Source organism: Chiloscyllium plagiosum, chromosome 27, assembly GCF_004010195.1.
Source record: "Chiloscyllium plagiosum isolate BGI_BamShark_2017 chromosome 27, ASM401019v2, whole genome shotgun sequence".
Taxonomy (NCBI): domain Eukaryota; kingdom Metazoa; phylum Chordata; class Chondrichthyes; order Orectolobiformes; family Hemiscylliidae; genus Chiloscyllium; species Chiloscyllium plagiosum.
Window position 1 is genome coordinate 11482095 of NC_057736.1, and position 25768 is coordinate 11507862.

A 25768-nucleotide genomic window follows, 5' to 3' on the forward strand; every position below is an offset into this window, starting at 1 on the left:
CCTTTGTTAGATTTGTATTTCCATTTTGTATTTGCTGCAATGATTATGTGAAATACATGAACTATATCACTGCATAATAAGGTGAAGAAACAAGATTTGAATACTTACTTTACTAGGGTCACTAGCTTAACACTTTTAACACCCTGCAGACATGTGCATTCCCATAGGAATAAGAGGAAGTATCAGAATCAGGGATGCTTTGGTGGCTCAGCATTTACCTGACTCCTCAGAAGGTATGAACATGGAAGAAAACAATTTATTCGCAAAGGAAACCACACTTGAAATAGGTTTGATCAGAGGCAAGATTTGACCAATCACTGAACTTCAGGAGGAGTGAATGTAGGTTAAAAGAGAGAACATTTAATGGGACTGTCACATTAGATTGAAACTGTTCACGAAAGGGAAAAATACTCGAGTCAAAGGCACAGACAGACGTTTCTGTGGCCAACAGCGAAAAATCAGAATGGTGTGTTGTCTCCCTGGTGCCAGGATCAAGGATGTCTCAGAGAGGGTGCAGAATGTTCTCAAGGGGGAGAGGGGCCAACAGGAGGTCATTGCACACATTGGAGCTAACGACATAGGAAGGGAAAAGGATGATATTCTGAATGGAGAATAAAGAAAGGCAGGAATTTAAATAGGAGGTCCTCGAGAGTAGTAATATCTGGATTACTCCCGGTGCTACAAGATAGTGAGGGTAGGAATAGGAGGATAGAGCAGATGAATGGCTGAGGAGCCAGTGTGTGGGAGAAGGATTCACATTTTTGGATCATTGGAATCTCTTCTGGGGTAGAAGTGACCTGTACAAGAAGGACGGATTGCACTAGAATTAGATGGGGACTAATATATTGGCAGGGAGATTTGCTAGAGCTGCTCGAGAGGATTTAAACTAGTAAGGTGGGTTGAGGGAGGTGGTGGAGGGAGAGGATGTTGGGACCCCAGAAGGTAGTGAGGAAAGAGATGAATCTGAGACTGGTACAGCTGAGAAAAGAAGTGAGTCAAACTGTCAGGGCAGGTAAGGACAAAGCAGAGAACAAGGGAGGACTGATAAATTAAACTGCATTTATTTCAATACAAGGGGCCTAACAGGGAAGGCAGATGAACTCAGGGCATGGTTAGGAACATGGGACTGGGATATCATAGCAATTACAGAAACATGGCTCAGGGATGGACAGAACCCGCAGCTTAATGTTCCAGGATACAAATGCTACAGGAAGGATAGAAAGGGAGGCAAGAGAGGAGAGAGAGTGGCGTTTTTGGATAAGGGATAGCATTACAGATATACTTAGGGAGGATATTCCTAGAAATACATCCAGGGAAGTTACTTAGGTGGAACTGAGAAATAAGAAAGGGACGATCGCCTTGTTAGGATTGTATTATAGATCACCAAATAATAGTCAGTGGGAAATTGAGAAACAAATTTGTAAGGAGATCTCAGTTATCTGTAAGAGTAATAGGGTGGTCGGGGATTTTAACTTTCCAAACATAGACTGGGACTGCCATAGTGTTAAGGGTTTAGATGGAGAGGAATTTGTTAAGTGTGTACAATAAAGTTTTCTGATTCAGTATGTGGATGTACCTACAAGAGAAGGTGCAAAACCTGACCTACTCTTGGGAAATAAAGCAGGGCAAATGACTGAGGTGTCAGTGGGGGAGCACTTTGGGGCCAGTGACCATAATTCTATTCGTTTTAAAATAGTGATGGAAAAAGATAGTTGAAGTTCAAAATTGGAGGATGACTAATTTTGATGGTATCAGGCAAGAACTTTCAAAAGCTAATTGGGGCAGATGTTCACAGATAAAGGGACGACTGGAAAATGGGAAGCCTTCAGAAATGAGATAACGAGAGTCCAGAGAAAGTATATTCCTGTTAGGGTGAAAGGAAAGGCTGGTAGGTATCGGAAATGTTGGATGACTAAAGAAATTGAAGGTTTAGTTAAGAAGAAGAAGGAAGCCTATGTCATATATAGACAGGATAGATCGAGTAAATCCTTAGAAGAGTATAAAGGCAGTAGGAGTATATTTAAGAGGGAAATCAGGAGGGCAAAAAGACGACATGAGATAGTTTGGCAAATAGGGTTAAGGAGAATCCAAAGGGTTTTTACAAATACATTAAGGACAAAAGGGTAACTAGGGAGAGAATAGGGACCTCAAAGAACAGCAAGGCAGCCTATGTGTGGAGCCATAGGAGATGGGGCAGATACTAAACAAGTATTTTGCATCAATTTACTGCGGAGAAGGACATGGAAGATATAAAATGTGGGGAAATAGATGGTGATATCTTGAAAAATGTCCATATTACAGGGGAGGAGGTGCTGGATGTCTTGAAACGCATAAAGGTAGATAAATCCCCAGGACCTGATCAGGTGTACCCTCGAACTCTTGGGAAGCTAGAGAAGTGATTGTTGGGCCTCTTGCTGAGATATTTGTATCATTGATAGTCACAGGTGAGGTGCCGGAAAACTGGAGGTTGGCTATTGTGGTGCTACTATTTAAGAAAAGTGGTAAGGAAAAGACAGGATACTATAGACCAGTGAACCTAATGTCAGTGGTGGGCAATTTGTTGGAGGGAGTCCTGAGGGACAGGATGTACATGTATTTGGAAAGGCAAGGACTGATTAAGGATAGTCAACATGGCGTTGTGCATTGGAAATCATGTCTCGCAAACTTGATTGAGTTTTTTGAATAAGTAACAAAGAGGATTGATGAGGGCAGAGCGGTAGACGTGATCTATATGGACTTCAGTTGAATATTGCATGCAATTCTGGTCTCCTTCCTAGCAGAAGGATGTTGTGAAGCTTGAAAGGGTTCAGAAAAGAATTACAAGTATGTTGCCAGGGTTGGAGGTTTTGAGCTATGGGGAGAGGTTGAATAGACTAGGGCTGTTTTCCCTGAAATGTTGGAGGCTGAGGGGTGACTTTATAGAGGTTTATAAAACCATGAGGGGTATGGATAGGGTAAAGAGACAAAGTCTTTTCCCTGGGGTCAGGGAGTCCAGAACTAGAGGGCATAGGTTCAGGGTGAGAGGTGAAAGATATAAAACAGACCTAAAGGACAACTGTTTCATGCAGAGATTGATGTGTGTACGGAATGAGCTGCCAGAGGAAGTGGTGGAGGCTGGACAACTGCAACATTTAAAAGGCATCTGGATGGGTATATGAACAGAAAGGATTTGGAAGGATAAGGGCCAGCTGCTGGCAGGTGGGACTAGATTGGGGTGGGATATCCGGTCAGCACCAATGAGTTGGATTGAAGGGTCTGTTCCTGTGCTGTACATCTCTATGACTCTATAGAATTGAATTGAATTTATTGTCATATGTACCGAGGTTTGTCCTGTGAGCAATACAGACAGATCACAGAGTTAAGTTGCATAGATAAGTAAACAATAGGTAAACGGCAGCAAAAACAAAAACACAGGTACAGGCGAATGTTAAGAGTTTGTGAGTCCATTCTGTATTTTAACAACAGTAGGATAGAAACTGTTTCGAAACCGGCTGGTGCATGTGTTCAGGCTTCTGTACCTTCTCCCTGATGGTAGAGGTTGTAGAAAAACATTGCCAGGGTGGGATGGATCTTTGAGAATGCTGGCGGCCTTTCCTTGACATCGGTCCTGGTAGATGGATTCTATAGATGGGAGGTTGGCCTTTGTGATTGTCCGGGCCGAGTTCAACACTCTCTGTAACCGTCTCCGATCTTGAATGGTACAGTTGCCATACCAGGTCATGACACATCCAGACAGAATGCTCTCAATGGCGCACCTATAAAAGTTGGTAAAGGTATTCGCCGTCATGCCAAATTTCTTCAGTTGCCTGAGGAAGAAGAGATGTTGTTGGGCCTTTGTAACCAGTGCAGCCACATGAAGAGTCCAAGAAAGCTTGTTGTGGATGACCACTCCCAGAAGCTTGACACTCTCCACTCATTCCACCTCTGTACTATTAATGTGTGGGGGGGGGCATGAGTAACATCCCGCCGAAAGTCAGTAATGAGTTCTTTGGTTTTACCAGCATTGAGAGCTAGGTTGTTCTCAGTGCACCATTTTTCCAGGTCTTCCACTTTTCGTCTGTAGTCTGTTTCATCACCATCTGAGATTCGACCAACTATGGTGGTGTCATCAGTGAACTTGTAAATGACATTATTCTGGTTTTTGGCGACACAATCATGGGTCTACAGTGAGTACTGTAGGGAGCTGAGTATACACCCCTGGGGGGGCTCCAGTATTAGTGGGTATTAGTGAGGATGAAATATTGTCCCCAATCTTCACTGATTGTGGCCTATGGGTCAGAAAACTGAGGATCCAGTTGCAGAGAGTGGTGCTTAGTCCAAGATCACTAAGTTTAGTAATCAGTCTCGAGGGAATAATAGTATTGAAGGCTGAACTGTAGTCAATGAGTAGGATTTTTATGTAGCTATTATTGGTGTCAAGATGTTCTAGGGAGGAGTGAAGGGCAAGTGTTATGGCATCTGACGTAGATCTGTTGGTCCAATAGGCAAATTGGAATGGGTCAAGAGTGGTGGGGAGGCTGGAGTTGGTTAATGCCATGACCAGCCTTTCAATGCACTTCATGACCACCAAAGTTAGAGTCACTGGGCAGTAGAATGAAAAGATACCATAAACCATGAACACAAAAAAAGTCACACAGGATTTTTGAGGGTCAAATCATCCACTGAATGTATCAGACTCTGTAATGGCCAGTCACCAGCTGCATATTTAAAAAATAAAATGCTCACAGTCATAATAAGATTGATGAGAGACTTCAGTAAGGCATTTGACAAGGTTCCCCCTGGGAGACTGATTAGCAAGGTTAGATCTCATGGAATACAGGGAGAACTAGCCATTTGGATACAGAACTGGCTCAAAGGTAGAAGACAGAGGGTGGTGGTGGAGGGTTGTTTTTCAGACTGGAGGCCTGTGACCAGTGGAGTGTCTCAAGGATGGACTACTTTTTGTCATTTACATAAATATTTTGGATGTGAGCACAAGAGGTATACCGAGTAAGTTTGCAGATGACACCAAAATTGGAAGTATAGTGGACAGCGAAGAGGGTTACCTCAGATTACAACAGGATCTGGACCAGATGGGCCAATGGGCTGAGAAGTGGCAGATGGTGTTTAACTCAGATAAATGCGAGGTGCTGCATTTTGGGAAAGCAAATCTTAGCAGGACTTATACACTTAATGGCAAGGTCCTAGGGAGTGTTGCTGAACAAAGAGACCTTGGAGTGCAGGTTCAAAGCTCCTTGAAAGTGGAGTCGCAGGTAGATAGGATAATGAAGGCGGCATTTGGTATGCTTTCCTTTATTGGTCAGAGTATTAAGTACAGGATTTGGGAGCTCATGTTGCGGCTGTACAGGACACTGGTTAGGCCACTGTTGGAATATTGCATGCACTTCTGGTCTCCTTCCTATCAGAAAGATGTTGTGAAACTTGAAAGGGTTCAGAAAAGATTTACAAGGATGTTTCCAGGGTTGGAGGATTTGAGCTACAGGGAGAGACTGAACAGACTGGGGCTGTTTTCCCTGGAGCGACGGAGGCTGAGGGGTGACCTTATAGAGGTTTACAAAATTGTGAGGGGCATGGATAGGATAAATAGGCAAAGTCTTTTCCCTAGGGTCGGGGAGTCCAGAACTAGAGGGCATAGGTTTAGGGTGAGAGGGGAAAGACATAAAAGAGACCTAAGGGGCAACTTTTTCACGCAGAGGGTGGTACGTGTATGGAATGAGCTGCCAGAGGAAGTGGTGGAGACTGGTACAATTGCAACATTTAAGAGGCATTTGGATGGGTATATGAATAGGAAGGGTTTGGAGGGATAAGGGCCGGGTGCTGTCAGGTGGGACTAGATTGGGTTGGGATATCTGGTCAGCATGGACGGGTTGGACTGAAGGGTCTGTTTCCATGCTGTACATCTCTATGACTCTATAACTATTAAAGCCTGCTATGAGCTTGCTTTTATGTTTTATTTTTTATTCTAAAAGGGAGGGGATTTATTAGCATTGAATCCGAATGAAAGCACAGTCAAATAACATCCTTTCAAAATATAAGGTCAGAGTAGCTATTCAGCCCCATTGACCCTTCCCCACTATTTTACATCATGGCTGATCATACCCTAAATGCCACTTTTCCATACTATCTCCATATCCCTCAATGTCATTAATTTCCAAAATCCTTTTGATTTTTATGTCAAACCTGCTCAATGACTGCGCTTCCACATCTGCTTGAGGCACAGATTCTGAAGATTCACCATTTTGTGAGTGAAGAAATTCCTTCTCATCTTGGTCTTAAATAGCCTGATTCTTAGACTGACGCTATGCCCCTTGTTTGTGGAGACACCATTCAGGGGAAACATCCCATCTATATCTGCACTATCATTCCCTGAAAGAAATTTGAGAATTTCAATGGAATCACTCCCCATTCTGTGAAATTCTCGGGAGTACAGGCCCAGTTTCCTTAGTCTCTCCTCAAAAGACTCCCAGGAATTCTTCTGGTGAACCTCCATTGCACTCCATCGATGTAAAGTTTTTATCTTTCCTTAGATAAGGAGATCAAATCTATACACAATTCTCCAGGTGAGGTCTCACTAAGGCTTGATACAAACGGAGAAAGACATCTTTACTCCCATTTTCAAGTCCTCTTGAAATGAATGTCAAAATGCTGTTTGCCTTTCTCATTGTTTGCTGCACGCACCTATGTTTATTGAGTTATGGATGAACACAGCCAACTTTGGATGCTCCATTTTCCAATCTCTCACTATTTCAGAAATATTCTGCTTTCCTTTTTTTTCAACCAAGGTGAAAAGCTTCACACTTGTTTTCATTATACTCCATCTGTCATGTTCTAGTCCATTGACCCTGTCTAAATTTGAAGCCTTCTTGCATTCTGCTCACAACTTCCATTCTCACCCAATCTACTGTCAGTAGCCATTTTGGAAATATCACAATTGGTTTCTCACATCCAAATCATTTTGATTTGATTGTGAACAGATGTGGAGCCAGCACCGATCTTAGTGATATTCCATCGGTAACAGCCTGCCATCCTGACAATAATAATTTAATTTCCACTCTACACTTCCTGCCTTTTAACTAATCCTCAATTCTGACTAGTATAAACCCACATTCCCAGTTTCATTTACTAATCTCCTGCATGGGACCTTCTCAGAATTCTCCTGAGAATACAAACACACCACCTCCGCTAGCTCTCTTTTGCACGTGCTGCAAACAACATCCTCAAAAGAATCCAAGAAATTTGTCAAACGTGATTTTCCTTTCATAAATCCACATTGACTCTTCCCAATTTTGCCATTTTCCCCAAATATTCACTTGTACATCCATCATTATTCAGTCTAACATTTTCTCCAATATGGATGTCACGTTAACAGGTCTATAGTTGCTCGTTTGTGCTCTTCCTTCCTTCTTAAATAGCGCGTTAAATTTCCTATCCTCCAGTCCGCAGCAAACTTTTTAGAATATATAGAATTTTGAAAGATAACCATCAATTCATTCACTGTCTCTTGCCATCTTCATTAATGGTTTGGGTTGAAAATAATTTGATCCAGGCAAGTTAGCAATCATTGAACAAGATAATTTTTAAAGTAGTCTTTATTTTCTAATATTAATTTCTGTCAGCTCTTCAGAGACACAAGTCCCTTGGTTGGCTAATATTTCTGGGAGATTTTGTGAATCTTTTTAGTGTATTCCAACAGCAAAAGTTTCTCTGCCATTTTGCTATTCTCTTGTAATGAGATCACATTTACTCTTGCCAATCCTTTCCTTTCCACGTACTTGCATTCACACAATTGTCTACATTTACTTGTCAATTTTTTGGTCTTTACCTCTTTTGCTGAGCCCTACATTGCTCCCAACCCACAGGTGTAACACTATTTTTCACATTCTTATAAGCTACTGCCTTGGATTTAATAAAGTTTATGCCTTTATGGTAATATCACATGCCAAGGCAATTCACAGGTTGAATTTAAAACAAAATAGGGCTCTATGACACAAAAGGAGATGCTCTGATAAACGTTCAGCAGAGGTGGTTTTTCAGAAGTGTCTTAAAGCAAGTGAGCAGGGCAGAGAGGCAGAGAAACATCAGGAGAGAATCTGAGAGCTGGAGAACCCCGCCATCAATATTGGAGCAATTAAAATAAAGGATGCTCAAGAGGTTAGAGAAATGCAGCTATCTCAGACAATTGTGGACTAAAGGAAGTTTTAGGGCCAGAGACGGGCAAGGCCATGGTAGGTTTTGAAAACCAGGATGAGAATTTTAAAATGAAATTGCTGCTTAACTGAGGACTACTGTAGGTTGGAGAGAGGACAGGAGCTATTTGGTGTAGTTCAGAACAGGGGCAGAAGGATTTTGGATGACATCATGCTGAAGTGGAAAACTGATATAGATAATCCCGTCTCCAAGAAGAAGTTAATGCGATGAATGATGGGTAAGCGGCTTTGTACGGTATCGGGAATGATAAAAGCAACAATTGATAATCTCCTCGAGACAACTGAAATGTGCATTAGAGGAATAGGGAACTTTAAATTAGATGGAGAAAAGTTAGAGGGAGTGAGGGAAGTGGAGAACTTGTCAACCAAGCCATGACGACACATCTAGATGAAATGAAAGTAGGCAAGGAAAAGGTGGCATTTCCGACTCAGTGGTTAGCGCTGCAGCCTCACAGCACCAGGGACCTGGTTCGATTCCAGCTTCGTGTGACTCTCTGCATGGGGGTTGCATGTTCTCCCTGTTCCTGCGTGGGTTTCCTCTGGGTGCTCCGGTTTCCTCCCACAGTCCAAAGGAGTGCAGTTTCAGTGAACTGGCCATGCTAAATTGCCTTGTAGGGTCCAGGCGAGGTGGATTAGCTCTGGTAAATGTGGGGCTATGGGATAGGGTGAGGTAATGTGTCTAGGTGGGATGCTCTTTGAAGGGTCGATGCAGACTCGATGGGCTGAATGGCCTTGATCTGCACTGTAGGGATTCTGTGATTCTCAGGTTTGATTCAGATGCACGTGGTAGTGTGGTAGAGGGGTTGTGAGCAACAGAAAGGGATCTGAGCAGGATTGAGGTATCGATTATTGTGAAAGAAAGTGGAACAGCAAAGATGAATCGGCATTGGTTCCCATGTGCAGTGGATGCGAGAGAGAAGTGAAATGTGACTGTAAACATTTACAGTCTTTCTGAATTCGGGGACACGAAGAAGAGGGGGTAAAAATGATGGTGAGTGGGATGCAAGCAATGAATGGGAATCATGGCGGAGAGGGGTTTCTGAGCAATTGGGGTGGCACGGTGGCTCAGTGGTTAGCACTGCTGCCTGACAGCACCAGGGACCTGCGTTCAATTCCAGCCTTGGGCGACTGTCTGTGTGGAGTTTGCACATTCTCCCCGTGTCTGCGTGGGTTTCCTCCCAGTCCAAAGATGTGCGGGTCAGGTGAATTGGCCATGCTAAATTGCCTGTAGTGTTAGGTGCATTAGTCAGAGGGAAACGGGTCTGGGTGGGTTACTCTTCGAAGGGTCGGTGTGGACTTGCTGGGCTGAAGGGCCTGTTTCCACACTGTAGGGAATCTAATCTAATCTAATCATTCCTAAGGCTTTCACCGCACTATTTGGAAAAATGTGATTGCACTTGAAGGGGCTTAGCAGAGATTCTCCAGGATATTACCTGGAATGGATCATTTCAGCTATGGAGAGAGGCTGAGTAAGCTTGGGTTGGTTTCTTTGGGACAGAGAAGTTTGATGGGGGGACCCTTATAGGATTATAAGGGGCATGGGCAGGGTAAATAGAAAGCAACTGTTTCCCCTTAGTTAAAGGGTCAATAACAAAGGGCCATAAGTTCAAAGTCAAAGGCAGGAGGTTTAGTGTGGTTTTGAGGAAAGATTTGTTTACCCAATGGTGGCAGGGGTCTGGAATGTCCTGCCTGCGAGGGTAGTTGAGGGGAGAAATCTCACAAGCTTTAAACATACTTGGATGAGCACTTGGGCTGCCATAACATACAAAGCTAAGAGCGTGATGCAGAAATCATATAACCCCTACAGTGTGGAAGCAGGCCATTCAGCCCATTCAGTCTACACTGACCCTCTGCAGTGCACCCCACCCAGACCCCCTCCTACCCCCACCGTATCCCTGTAACCCTGCATTCCCCGTGGGTAATCCTACACATCCCTGAACACTATGGGCAATTTAGCATGGCCAATCTACCTAACCTGCACATTATTGGATGGTGGGAGGAAACCGCAGCACCCAGAGGAAACCCATGCAGACACAGGGAGAAGGAGCAAACTGTCTGAAGGTGGAATCAAATCTGGACCCCTGGTGCTGTGAAGCAGAAGTGCTAACCACTGGGAAAGTGGGACTGTTGTTGGTAATAGGTACATTTCTGGCACTACAGGCTTGATGGACTTGCTGAACTGTAAGATTCTAAGGCAGAGAAAGGGAAATTGAAGAAATGTATGAAGTAGTGGCTTGTGTAAGTAGAATAACATCTGTGTATTTATTGAGATTGAGGCCATTGCTTATGTTGTTGCCACTTGTATGTTTGGGAATGTGTGGTATACACTGCTGCTTTATCAATTAGAGACAGAAAAACATTACCACCACACTAGCGTCTACAAAAGGCAGTCTGTGTCAAAAGAGTTATGGGTGAAGGCTGGGCAGTTGTGGGGCTCAGTGATTGCCTAATCCTGCAGGAATGCTTATAACAGGTTCCTTCTGGTATAAACATTCGGGAATGTGAATATACTACATTCCCAGTCAATGTGATTTTCTTCCTGCAGTCAGCTTGAACACAAATGCTTAGGTGAATATGCGACTGATTTGGATTCACTCAACATCAGGTTATATCATTAAACAGAACGAAAAAGGTTATGAGCTCTAATTTAATGTGCAATCAAGCTTAATTGTCGTCACAAAACAAACTATTAGGATTCTTCTGTCTTACTAAGATTAGTGTAAAATAGGAGACGCAGGTGGTGTCTTGTGTATCTGTCTTAGTTCACCTGCCTGGTCTGCTGTGTGAATTTCAGTTGCCCAAAAAGACAAATTAATTAGAGCCCTAAGGGGTTATTCATTGTAAGTGACTTTATTGTAAGAGGATGATCAGTCTAGCACGGATTATATGTCCTGCACGATAAGGCATGTTTAGACATGTTTCACCCAGGGTTTCCGCTCTCTGTAAGCAACATATTGCCAATGCAACATTTCTCTATCGTTCTCCTGAAGTTGCTAAAGGAGTAGAGAGAAAGTGCTGTGTTGAACCACTGTGAAATGTTTTGGAGTGACACAATGAATTCTAACGGGTAAGTGGAGGAATTTGGAATGGATCCCAACGCAAGGGATGCTTCCCTACAAGGTCAGGCATTTCCTGCAACTGGAAACTATGGGACTGGCGGTCTGAGAAATGTGGAGACTGGGAAATCTTGCAGCCTGGTCTTAGGGACATAATTACATTTGCAGCTGAGTGGCCGGGGATCATGTCCTTACGTAAGCCAATGCATTATTTTAGTATTTTAATCATAGAATCATAGAAATATACAATACAGAAGGAGGCCATTTGACCCAGCATGTCTGTACAAGTTAAATCACTTGGAATCATGTAATTATTACAGAGTCATGGAGATGTACACACCTTTTGGTCCAACTTGTCCATGCTGACCAGATGTCCTAAATTAATCTAGTCCAGCGTTTTTTTTCCCTCACATGAATAAATGTAAACTGTTTGTGACAGAGTCTTATACGTGTGCAGAGTTTAATGGTTGAATGGAACATTGGCGGAGAAATGAATAGAATAGTAGAACAGTAATTCATTGTTACTTGTAATTTTACAAAAAAAAATACAGTGAGAAGAGTTTACGTTGTCATAGTTATATTAATAACAGAAGGATAGAAAAAAATTTAAAAATGGAACCTTAACTGAAGAATTGTCCTATGGGTTTGAGAATAGGAAGGCAGGATGTGAAATTCAGCCAAGATTCTGACTTAATCAGATCAGAAGGAGACTACAAATTGATTTTTAACTGTGTTGGAGATATGAGAGGGAAAGGGACCTCATTCTGTGTGACCATAAACATGCCTCAGTCACTCCAGCATTGCAGATGGACAAGGCTGTTAGTGATAACACCCCACACAACTGCCTTTTTGCATTTTAACGCTGCATTGAAATTGTGGCGCAGGGAGAGTATAGCTCTGAACAGGATGGTGGGGATATAACTAAAAAACAATCAAGTGGGCCAAAAGCAAACATCATCTTACATGGAACCCAACGACAGCAAGGAGAAGGTATAAAGAAGACCTTGAAAAACAATTTGATGCCCTGGTTGCTGGAATGGTTGGGGTCATCACCCTGAAAACATGTTTGGAGATCTGTCAACATCCACAAAAACAGAAGTTGCTGTGAAAGCTCAGCAGGTCTGGCAGCATCTGTGAAGAGAAATCATAGGTAACGCTTTGGGCCTGGTGACCCGTCCTCAGGACTAATGGTAGCTGCGAAAAATGTCAGTTTTAATGCAGAAGATAGAGTAGGGAGGGGGTAAGGAGTAAATGGTAATTGGGAATAGAGCCCAAAGAGACATAGAACAATTGGATTGACAAAGGAGTGGAGAACATTCTGACTAGGAGGGTCAATAGCTGTTAATGGAGACTGTTCGTGGCTAACAATGGGTAGTGTGTAATGGCAGACTATGTGAGTACAAGGCCTGGTGTGTGGGGGTGGGGGCTAGGACATAGGAGAGCTCAAGCTCAAAAGTAATTGAATTTTAAATTGAGTCCAGATGACTGCAGGGTCCCCAAGTAGAAAATGAGATGTTGTTCTTCCAGCTTACGCTGAGCTTCGCTGGAGCACTGCAGCAAGCCTGAGACAGAGATGTTGGGCAGGGAACGGGGTGGTGTGTTGAAGTGACAGGCAAGTGGAAGCTCAGGGTCATTTTTGCAAAAGAACATAGGTGTTCTGCAAAGTGGTCACCTAGTCTATGCTTCATTTCCCCAGTGTAGAGGAGACCACATTGCAAGCAGCGAATGCAGTAGACTAGATTGAGTGAAGTGCAGTTAAAATGCTGCTTCACCTGGAAGGTGTGTTTGGGCTCTTGGATACTGAGGAGGGAGGAGGTAAATGGGCGAGTATTATTCCTTTGGCGATTGCAGGGGAAGATGCCGTGGCGCTGTGATGGAAGTGAAGGAAGAGTGGACCAGTGTGTTCCGGAGCGAGTGGTCCTTAGAAGTCGGACAAGGTACGGGAAAGAAATGTGTACCTGTGGGTAGTGGCATCTCACTAGAGATGGTAGAGATGGCGACTAATGGTTTTCTGGATGTGGATGTTGGTGGATGTTGGTGAGATGGGGTAGGTAAGGACAAGGGGAACCCTATCACTTTTGGGGAAGGGAAGGGAGGGGTGAGACATTTTCCTGATACTTTCCTAGTTGACATCAGTTCTGGGGAAGGGTCACTGGACCCGTCTCAGATGCTGCCATACCTGCTGAGCTTTTCCAGCAATTTCTGTTTTTGATTCTGATTTACAGCATCCGCAGCTCTTTCGGTTTTTACTTGGAGATCTGTCAACAGATTGACCATGTGAGATGGACCCTAGCTCACAGGGCTTTCAAACAACAAGTATAATTGTGAGAAGTGCTCAGTAGTCTAATAAAGGCGAGTGGCACATTAATTGGAACCAAGTTGTGTGTTATTCATATTTGGAGCAGAGCCTTTAGACCAAATAAAGCAATCTGTCAGCTTCTATTTTGAACTGATTATCTTACTGGACAAGTTTTCTCATTTGGATGACTATAAGGAACACATTGGCAAAGCATTGCTTTAGGGGATTGAAATGTTGTGAAATCTCACTTAGGCTGCGATTGAATACTCCAAGTATGCTATGCCGGATTGAGCACCTTCACGAGCGACTGACTCCTGACAGTGAGAAAGCTCACTGCATCAAGCTCCCAACAGGTAGTTAAGAGGCTGACCATTGAGCTTCTTGGTGAACCAAGAAGATAGGCTGGAGGGAGATGCTCGGGTATAGGGGAGGTGATAGTTTAATGGTATTATCCTGCACTATTAATCCAGAGACCCAGGTAATAGCCTGAGGACCTGGGTTCGTAATCCCACCATGGTAGATAGTGGAGTTTGATTCAATTTTTAAAAATCTGGAATGAGGAGTCCAATGGTGACCAACATTGGGGAAAAATCCATCTGACTCATTAATGCCTTTTGGGGAAAGGAACTGCCATCTTTACCTGGTCTGGCCTACATGTGACTCCAGACCCACAGCAATGTGGAAGACTCTTAACTGCCCTCTGGGTAATTAGGGATGAACAATAAATGTTGGCCTTGCCAGCAATGCCCACATCCCAGAAGCTGCTGACAAATTTATGCTGGAAGCTTTTGGGTCCTAGGGATCATCAATGAAAGCCTCATCCAACAGGATCATGGCGGGGGCGGGTGTCAGTCATGGTCACAGGGAGAGGTGGTGTATGAGCTGTGGTTCGTTTGGGCTACGGTAGGGTCAGGGTTTTGTTGAGATGTTGGAGGCAGGATTGATTTTCAACGGCAAACGCCTTCCCTATCCCTATCCCTGACCATGACCCTGACCCTGATCAACCCAGGATTGGGGCAAATACAGACAGCCTCTGCATCTCATAACCTGATAGCCAGGTCACTCTTTTCGGAAAGCAGATACATTTCCCCCATGTTGAAAAGACAGGTCATTGAGTCACTTTGGTGCTTTGAAACCCTTAAATGGCATTTGTAGATAATTTAAAGGTCTCCATTGGTAAGAAGGCCACCCAGCACTTCATTGTTAAGATGAGAAGGAGGTAAATATTTCTTGGCATCGGGGGGTGGATAATTGTGCCTATTGAGTTAGTAAGGAGTGGCACAATTCTAAAATGAACAAGAATAACCAGTTATATTTTACAAGATGGTTTGGGACAGCAATTTCTTTTACACTTTCATAAGATGGGGACATTGTTGGCTGGGCCCAGCATTTATTACTGATCCCTAATTGCTCAGAGGGCAACTGAGAGTGAACCACATTGCTGTGGGTCCAGAGTCACATGGGACCAGGCAAGGATGACAGATTTCCCTCTCAAAAGGGCATTAGTGAATCAGACTTTTATAAATGATAATCAACATTGGTTCATAGTCACCAATTGGCTAGCTTTTTATATTTAAAAAATTCCATTTTTTTTTTAACTGAATCCAAATTTCACCATCTGCTATGGTGGGATTTGAACCCATAGCACTAGCCTGGGGCTTTGGAGTAGAAGGCTGGTGATATTAATGCGCTGCCACTGCATCATCATATTATCAAGTATCTATTAATGTCACTGGTGTCAACATATTAACAAGGCCTCCTAGTTAAGGAAAAGTGCTTGCCAAACTGTTTCTGTCAGTCTGACACTTTGATGTGCTGATACTGATTAGAAAGAATTATTTTGTCACAAGACTGTCATCCTGTTATTTGTTCATGGTTTAAAAATCACATTTAACCATTAAATGTTTCTCCCCTCATTGACATTAATGGACAATAAATGTGTCCATTCTCATATCTGCTCTCATACACTTACAGTGAAATGTAGGCATTACATCTTCAATACAAGCCAAAATACATCTTAGCCCATGAATTACTTTTGCAGTGCGTATACTGGTTCTGTGTAGCATACCTGACACTCAAATTGTTCATTAAGAAATCCTACAAACAGAAGAAGGGCTTATGCCTGAAACGTCGATTCTCCTGCTCCTTGGATGCTACCTGACCTGTTATGCTTTTCCAGCACCACATTTTTCAGTAATCACAATGACCTGGATCTGCTTTTAGCAGTCTTTCTTAAAGATAGACCAGTTGCAAGGGAGACTAAGTAAGCCCAGATTCTTTGATAAAAGCTGCCACAGAATTTTCACATCTGCCTGAAACAAAATAAGATATTGCCTCCATGTAATACTATGGTTCAGTGGTTAGCACTGCTGCCTCACAGCACCAGGGACTCAGGTTCAAGTGCCATCTTTGGGTGATTGTCTGTCTGGAGTTTGAACTTTCTCCCTGTGTCGGTGTGGGTTTCCTCCCACAATACAAAGATGTGCAGGTCTGGTGCATTGGCCATGCTAAACTTCCCAGACTGTTAGTGAGGGGTAAGGGGATGGGTCTGGGTGTGTTACTCTTTGGAGTGTAAGTGTGGACTTGTTGGGCCAAAGGGCCTGTTTCCACACTGCAGGAAATCTAATCAAAACACAAAGAAATGTTGTGTTTTTGTGGGTACATGCTGAAGTCTTCAATTCAAACTTCACCACTATGGTTTTGCTCAGGAAATTACAGATGAGGAAAGTTGTTCAGTCCATACTTTGACCCACCTGGTCAGGTATCTCACCTCCATTCCATTAATTGTGGTATCTAATTGTTTCTTAAATGATTTTTGGGATTTCCCTTTTCTATTCATTTCACTCACTCCTTGCATGTGATAGTTCCCACTTATGCCTTCCTTTCAGGCTGTCAGTTCCAGATACCCACTGACTTCCTGGTGAAACTTCCTTAAATTCCATCCACACCTCCTGCTCCTAACCTTAAACCTACCTCCTTAGTTGTTGACCTCCCCAATTAAGAAAATAGTTTCTTCCTATCTGCCCTGTCTATGCCCATTATAATCTAATATACCTCAATTAGATCCCCTCCCCCAACCCCTTCAGCCTTCTGTACACTAAGGAAAGCTACCCCAGCTTGCCTAGTCTCTCTTCATAGTTGAATCATGCCAGTTGGCAACATCCTGGTGAATCTCCTCTGCGTCGTCTTCAGTCCAATCACACCCTTCCCATAATGTGGCAACTGTGAGCCGTACTCCAATTGTGGCCTGATCAATATCTTATAAAGCTTCATCATCACTTCTCTGTTCTTATATTCAAAGCATTGACTAATAATGACCACATGCCTTCTTAACCTTGTCAACCTGTTCTATTGTCTTCAAGGATCTGTAGACATGCTCACCCCGGTTCCTCTGATCATCGGTATTTCCCAGGCTCCTCCTGTTCACAGTGTATCCGTTTGTCCTGATAATCCTCCCAAAATGCATCAGCTCATCTATATTGTCCTATAGTCTGAGGTTTCCTTCTTCACCTTTTACAAAAGCACCAATTTTCGAGCCATCTGTGAACTTACTAATTATGCCTCTCACATTGATGTCTAGATCATTAATATACACAACAAACTTTAAGGAACGCAATGTTTGAACCTGATGAAATGTGAATGTTAAACAGATTTTGAGTCACACAAGCAAACTTCAACCGTCACCACCTGCGTCCTGCCACTGAGCTAATTTTGGATCCAATTTGCCAACTTGTCCAGCAACCCCTGGGCTCTCACCTCTTTAAGCAGCCTATCATGTGACACCTTGTCAAAAGCCTTATCAAGGTCCACATAGACTACATCAACTGCACTACCCTCATCTACACACCTCCTGTAAAAAAATCAATTTAGTTTGTGAGATATAATCTCACAAAACCATCTTGATGATCCTTGATTAGTCCTTGCCTCTCCAGGTGGAAGGTAATTCTATCCCTCGGACTATTTTCCAAACGTTCCCCTTCTGATGTTGGACTTACTGGCCTATCAACCAGTTGGAATAATACTACCACATTAGATGTCCTCCAGACCCTCTGTCCCCCTCTTGTGTCCAGAGAAGATTAGGGAATGCCAGGGTCCCTGTAATCTCCTCCCTTGCCTCCCTATGTAATCTGAGATATATCTTATCCAGGCCTGGGGGATTCATCTAATTTTAAGCCTGCTAAATCTGCTCATACCCGCTGCCTCTCAATACTAATTTGTTCAAATTTATCACAGTCTCCTTCACTGATTTCTAAAGATACACCATCATTTGCAGTGAATACAGGTACAAAGTACTCATTCAATATCTCACCCACATTTCCTAGCTCCATACTCAGATGACCACTTTGGTCCCTCATTCGTCCTTCTCTCTCCCTTCTTATCCTGTTGTCCCTAACATATTTATAAAAGGTTTTTGAATTTATTTTGCTCACCTGGGGTTTTGTTCATATGTTTAGACATGTCCAAATTCAATTTCCTCTGGATACATTGCCCGTTCCTGCAATGAATGAAACCCGTCTGATTTCCTTTTCAAAGCATGCAGGTTGCAAACAGAAAACAGAAGTAAAATTCATCTGCAAAGATACTGTGTAAAATGTTATACTGAAATATTTTTCATGTAGGTCTTCAATTGCTGTTTCATAATCTCAAGGAGGCATTGAACAAAATATTCTTGTTCCCTGTGACAGAAACTCTTTGTTCTTTAGAGGGAGTAGCAGATTAACATTCTCAGGAGGTGCAAAGTCCTGCAGCACCCGCAATTAGCCTAAACACATTGTACGAAATGGGAGCTTCCTTACATAATGTGCACAATCAAATATTGACCCAATGTCTCACGTTGCTGCCTATGTTTTTATTCATGAAGTAGATCTGTCTTTAGTTTCACGATAGCAGTGTCTGATAAATTTAATATCCGAAGAAAATTCTGTATGCAAGCATGTTTTTCATACCAATCCCAAATTTGAGCATGCATAATTTCTTATTAATTTTAACATACAAAGGTTATTTTATTATATCCAGCACGAAATCTGCATATTTATTTAAATTTTTACTAATGGTATGTTATAATATTGCTTTGCTTCCTACTCTCAGTTTTCCTCTGTCTCAAACAATCCAAGTTATTCAATGAAAGGTTACATTATTCCAATTGAGATTCAGTTCAAGTGATATTTAAAGGCCTTCAACTGTTCTCATTTTCATGCTGTATTTCATAATGAGACAAGATCTCTCTAACCTTTTTAAGGAACACTGTGATTCAAAAAGAAAACTTGCCATGTCTCGTTTCTGGGTGGAGATTTTCCTGAATATTTCACAATGAATTCTGATGACTTTCTGATTCAGAAATGTTATCTGAAACTGAAACTGACTTCATAATTGCAGGTTTTAATTTTTCAGACGCACTTCAGTTAAATCGCCTTTTAGCCTTTAACCCAACATTTAAATTTTCTGAAATATTAAGATAAGAACCCAGAGCTTATGGTGCTTTATACTTTGACCAGGAATTAATGCATTTTATTTAATCCTTTTCTGCAATGTGGGAGAATTTTTAACTGGTGTTAATAAAGTATCCAATGATCTTCACACCTGTCACAGTCACTGTGTTTGAATTTTATGATAACATTGTAAACGTTTGGAGCTATTGCTACTTAAGAAAGACAATTTATTTATATGAGGCTAAGGAATTACATTAAAGAGTAGATGTTGTCACTGTGCTGACAAATAGGCAAATGCAGAACTGAGATTGATTATATGATAACACATATTTGATAACTTCTACTTTTCGTCAACATTATATTGACACCCTCGAGAAAATCCAGATGTGACCTTTTGATCTAATATTGTCCACAAAGGAATGTAAATCTATTGGGAAGGATTATCACAAACATAATTATTGTCAAGAAGTGATTAAGGAAGTCATTAATATTCATATTATAAAGGGGAAGAAGTGTGTATCTTTTCTCCCCCTTTCTGAGGATAAAAATGAATATAAAGGGTTCTGCTTATGATTGCTCCTGGCTGTATTAAAATACAGGGGGCCGCAGCTAGTCTGACCTCCCTTCCGTCTGCTATGACTGCAGTGAAATCGTTTTGAAATTGGCCAAAAACAGGGTAGCAGTGAAAAATTATTTTTAGCTGAAGTCAAGAAACCTGACCTAAATCTTCTGGCTCCACAGATGGATTGGCACTTTAACCCTCATAGACTGCACTCTCTCTCTCTGGTTATCCTCTTGTCCCTAATGTACTAAAATGGATGAGCCCTTCAACAGACAGCATTGAAAGCTAAATTCTGCATTTTTACTTGGGATGTAGGCATCTGTTGTAAGGTCAGGATTTATTGCCCATTCCTTACGCCCTTGTTGAGATGGTGATGAACCATATATATATAGTCCACATGATATAGGTACAGCTGCAGTGCTAGTCGAGAGAGTCCCAGGTGCTTTACTTGGTGAAAGTGAAAGAATAATGGTATGTTCCCAAATCAGGATGGCTCGTGGCTTGAAGGGAGATTTGAAGGGTGGTGTTCCTATACATCAACTGCCCTTGTCTTTCTAAGTAATAGCTGTTGTGTAAGGTAATGACTCTAAGGATTAATATGCATGATACTTGTAGAGATTTATAAAATCATGAGGGGCACAGATAAGGTAAATAGACAAAGTCTTTTCCCCGCGGTGGACAAGTCCAGAAGAGAGGGGAAAGATTTAAAAGGGTCCTAAGGGACAACGTATTCATGCAAAGGGTGGTGCGTGTATGGAATGAGCCGCCAGAGGAAGTGGTGAAGGCTGGTACAATTACAACATTTAAAAGGCATCTGGATAGGTACATGAATAGGAAGGGTTTGGAGGGATATGGGCCAAGTACTGGCAAATGGGACTAGATTGGGTAAGGGTATCTGGTCAGCATGGATGAGTTGGACCGAAGGGTCTGTTTCCATTCTGTACATCTCTATGACTATAATTGTACATTGGCTCTACCCATTCTACTGATGTCGCATAGTCTGTGGGTTGAGACTAGGAGTCCCACACTATGGTTCAGAGGGTGCAAATGTTCCTATTCGAGATCCTCAGATTCCACCTGACCAAATATAGCTGTACTTACTTATTACCGGAAATATATTGATTAAACTGGCTCCTTAAGAACTGGCACTCTCAATGAACTGTTATAAACCTGAAATATCAGAAAGTTGCTGTATTATCACGACCTCTGTGATGTCCAAGTAGTCAGTTGAGATTGTGAGTGAGAAGGCTCTCTGCTGGTACTTACTTACTTACAGTGTGGAAACAGGCCCTTCAGCCCAACAAGTCCACACCGACCCTCCAAACAGCAACACACCCAGATCCGTTCCCCTACATTTACCCCTTCACCTAACATTACGGGCAATTTAGCATGGCCAATTCACCTAACCTGCACATTTTTGGACTGTGGGAGGAAACCAGAGCACCCGGAGGAAACCCACGCAAACACAGGGAGAATGTGCAAACTCCACACAGACAGTTGCCTGAGGCGGGAATTGAACCCAGGTCTCTGGCGCAATGAGGCAGCAGAGCTAACCACTGTGCCACCATGCCGCCCATGGTAAGTTTGATTGAAGGTAAAGTTGCATTATTACTTAAACGCTATAAATAAAGTATAATAGTGATGTGGATACCAGCTGCATTTTGTCTCTATTACTTGGTGTGTGTTTTATATTGATTATGTGGAGGTCTTGATCAACCAGGGTTATGGTCCAGACTTAATCTCCTCAAAACATATGAAGGAGATAGCCCAGACCCTAACTTTTATTTATTTAAAAGCAAATGTAAGACTCTGCATTCCAGTTGTGATTCGATTAGTTAAACTACTAGGCTTTAAGCAAAATATGCTTTATTCTTACATCACAATTAAAATACAAACAACAAAAAAATGGCAAAACTACAACTCCATACAAATACTTAACAAAACAATATATTATTTCACTACTACTCATCAATTGATCCAATACAGCAGCATCTCATAAACATACCCTTGGCAAAGGCAAATTCAGGAAAACAGCTTTTCCTCACTTGCTGCAGTCCAGGAAAAGGAACACTAACAGAATGAATCTAGCAGCAGACAGGAAGAAAACAAGGTTTTTGCAGAAGCAGAGAGAGAGCTGTATCTAGCAGCTTCAACTTCAAAAAAAAACCTCCAACAACTGAAAGCAAAACTAAAACCCTGGCTCTGTGTGAGCCTGCCTCCACTCACTCATGCTTCCTGTGTCTAATTAAAAAAAAACTATAAGCTATTTTCTCTGCTTTCCATGGTTTACAATACCCCTCTTCAGGAGAAACAGGACAGAACAAACCCCTCTTGAAGGCCCATTTCATCACATAGGAATATTTGATCAAGCAGCTGACTCCTGGTCCCATAGGTGCCAGTCAATGAAAGGTTTGCTGTCCTAGCAAACAATAAACCTCCTTTGTATCTATGGACAGTGCCTCTTCTATGGACACTCTACAGTGTACATTCTACCAAAAATCAGTAACCAGACCAAAGGCAAGGAAGGATTGGTGTCAGTGAGCGAGGTCAAAAATCCCTAATCCAGAACCTCAGTGGCAAATACCACGGGGAACAGGGACTGGTCTTCTGGGAGAATACTTCAGTGAGGATGGCGTTTGGAAGTTGCTGTTTGGCCATGATTTGCTGGACAGGTTTATCAGATTATGTCAGACAATTAGACAGACAATTAGCTTCCTGAAAGAAACCCCCAGCAAGCACAGGACCCTCATTGAGGTATGTTAATGAACAGGTGTGTCAGTTAGTGGTATTCTTGCCTGTGAATCAAAAGATTGTCGGTTCAAGTCTGGCTCCAGGGTTTGAGGACAAAAGTCCAGCTAAGCCTTCAAACAGAGTGCTGGAAGAGCTATACTGAAGGAGGGGATTTTCTGATGTGACTTTGGTCAAGGTGCTGTCCATTCTATCTGGATGTGAAAGATTTTATAGAGCTATTTCACAGAAGGTCAATGGAAGTATCCTGCTCAATATTCATTACTCAATCATCACCACAAAACCAGATTATCTGGTCGTTATCACATTGACGTCGTATAGGAAGTTGATTGTACACAAATTAGCTGCTGTGTTTCTCATTTTCATTTCAAGATTACCTTATTGGCTGTATAAATGTAGCTCCTTCATTTGAATACTTTTGGCACATTCAAGGCTTGTGTAAAGATTCGTAGCTCGAGTGGGTATGTTCGCTGATGTTTGGCATGTGCTTTGGCGTATGAAGGATCACAATCCAATATATCAAAACATATTAATATATGGTGATGAATGAGTATGAGCTTGGGTGGCATGGTCGCTCAGTGGTTAGCACTGCTGCCTCACAGCACCAGGGACCCAGATTTGATTCCAGCCTCAGGTGAAGGTCTGTGTGGAGTTTGCACATTCTCCCCGTGTCTGCATGGGTTTTCTCCAGGTGCTCCCACCATCCAAAGATGTTCAGGTTAGGTGGAGAAGACCATGCTAAATTGCCCATTGTGTCTAGAGATGTACAAACTAGGTGAGGTGGCCATGCTAAATAGGGAAGTGAGTCTGGGTGGGCTGGTCTTCAGAGGGTCTGTATGGACTTGATGGGCTAAATGGCCTGCTTCCACACTGTAGGGATTCTATGAGTATGATGCCCACTGTATTGAAGCCTTTGTTACTAAAGTTTCAGAAAAACAAAGAATGACAGATACTGGAAATCCAAAACAAAAACAGAAATTATTGGAGAAACTCGGAAGAAAATTCACTGGATCTGAATTGTTAACTCTGATTTCTCTCCACAGGTGCTGCCAGACCTGCTGAGTCTTTTTCCAGCAATTTCTGGATTCGGTTTGAATCCTGAGGTGCCTGTTTTGGGACTGCAATTGAGTTTCAAGCCCAAATTTGCCCGAAACATTTGCCCAAAATTGGAGGCACTTCAATGGATATATGCAATCACAAAGTTTAAAAAAAGAAAGTTTTAGGCTCCAATCTGACATTTGTAAGACCTAAATTTAGCTTGTCAGCTGAAATCTGACTAGACGCAGTTCTTCAGGCAACGGGTGGAAGCCAGAATGCAAATTACATGTGTCAGAAGAAATTAAGAACTGAGTGAGTGCACCAGAGTTTTCTTTCATGTGAAGTATGAGCTACTTGCATCAATATGTTATGCCGGACACTCTTAAGAGCTGGAAAGGGCCATTAAAATGTCATATAATACAAACGGCAATCTGTAGCACAATAAAGATACAAATGTTCAACATGAGCTTAATGGATAAGTGAGTTGTTTGAGTTAGTGACAGGCTGTCAAATTAACCATGTGAATTCCAACATCAGGTATGCCTGTATCATGTTGTGGAATTTTAAAGCATGACCGTTATGAAAATGGTGTCTTACACCCTCAAAGTGAGTTCAACCCAGTTTCATTCTCAGAGTCAATGGATCCCTCGTTGGTTTGTGACTTATTTCCGTTGTGCTGTGCATTCTCTGTAGGCGTTGGGAAATTAACAATTTAAAGTTCATCTAACTCAATCTGATTGTGCTTGAGTCGCTTGCTACCATTCCTGGAGAATAATTGTAAGAACAAAGTGTTAAAATTATCCAGGACATCGTTCAGATGGTGCTCCTTTTCCACTGAGTTACAGCAGGCTATTAGAAAGTCTAACCAGAAATGGGACCAATTGTTCCCTGAACTTATAGCAAATTGATCCCCATGGAGAGTCCTAACACTTAGATTTATGTCTGAGTGTCAAATGGGAGCCAACTTTTCCTATCATTGGTGTATTCAATCTTAAAGGCAATGATAACATATCTGCAATTTCACCAGCATACAAGAGACCCAGTCCAGAAGCTGTGCACTGGGCTTAATGTGAACATTGGAACAAGGAACAAAAGAATGCCACTGCACCTTTCAAGCCCATTCTATAAGATCATGACTAATCCAATTTTAACCTGGACTCTACTTTCCTGCATTTCCCCGATAATCTTTCATCCCCTTAGCAACCAAGAAACTATCTATCTAAAAATATTTAAAGATTTATCCACTACCATTGAGGAAGGGAATTCCAAAGACTCACAGCTCTCCGAGAGATACTAAAAGTTTCCTCATCTCTGTTTTAAATGGATGACTCCATATTTTGAAACTATGACCCCTAGCTGTAGAGACTCCCACAAGAGGAAACATGTTTTCCACATCCACCTGGTCAAGTGCCCTCAGGATCTTATATGTTTCAACTCAGTCGCCTCTGACTCTTCTGAACTCCAGAGGATACCGGCCTAGCCTTTCCTCATAAGCCAATCAGATCATTCCAGGGATGAGTCTGGTAAGCCTCCTCTCACCTGCTTCTGCACTTTTATATTTGTTAGTGATCTCTGCAGTGGCATGGTGTGAATTTACAGGCGATACAGTAAATTGCAATGAGGAAATAAGAATCTTACAAATGGATATTGAAAGTTTAAGAGAGTGGGCCAAAATGTGGCAAATGGGGTTTAACGTGGATAAATGCGAGGTCGTGCATTTGGGTCTAAAAAATGGGAAGGTGGGGGAAGTGGACCCAACTCCAGCTCCTTGAAAACCGTGTTAGGGAATTGGAGCTGGAGCTGGATGAACTACGGATCATTCGGGAGGCTGAGAGGGGGTAATTGAGAGGAGTTACCGGGAGTTGGTCACTCCTAAGGCTCAGGAGAAGGATAGATGGGTTACAGTTAGGGGGAGGATAGGGGACAGACAAACAGTGCAGAGATCCCCTGTGGACATTCCCCTCAGCAATAAATATACCGTTTTGGACACTGCTGGGGGGGATGACCTACCAGAGGAAAGCCATAGCAGTCAGTTCTCTGGCACTGAGCCTGACACTGTGGCAAAGAAGGGAAGGGGGCAGAATAGAAAAGTACTCGTGGTAGAGGACTCGATAGTTAGGGGAATCGACAGGAGATTTTGTGGTCAGGATCGGGATTCCCGGAAGGTATCTTGCCTCCCTGGTGCCAGGGTCCGGGACGTCTCCGATCGGGTGTATAAGGTTCTAAAAGGGGAGGGCAAACAGCCAGAAATCGTGTTACATATTGGCTCTAATGATATAGCCAGGAAAAGGATCGAGGATATAAAAAGTGATTTCAGGGAGTTAGGATGGAAGCTGCAGAGCAGGACGAACAGAGTAGTGTTCTCTAGTTTACTACCGGTGCCACGAGATAGCGAGGCAAGGAACAGGGAGCGGACGTAGCTTAACACG

General features: G+C 42.5%; 1 long non-coding RNA gene across 1 annotated transcript in view; it reads right to left on the reverse strand.

The window, feature by feature from the left end:
- LOC122563413 overlaps nucleotides 1-18149 on the reverse strand; it is a 44738-nt gene extending 26589 nt beyond the window's left edge. Inside the window, exon 1 of the long non-coding RNA XR_006315587.1 lies at nucleotides 17993-18149. This is a non-coding gene — a long non-coding RNA (uncharacterized LOC122563413). The remainder of the gene's footprint in view (nucleotides 1-17992) is intronic.
- Between the last annotated feature and the right edge of the window lie 7619 nt (nucleotides 18150-25768).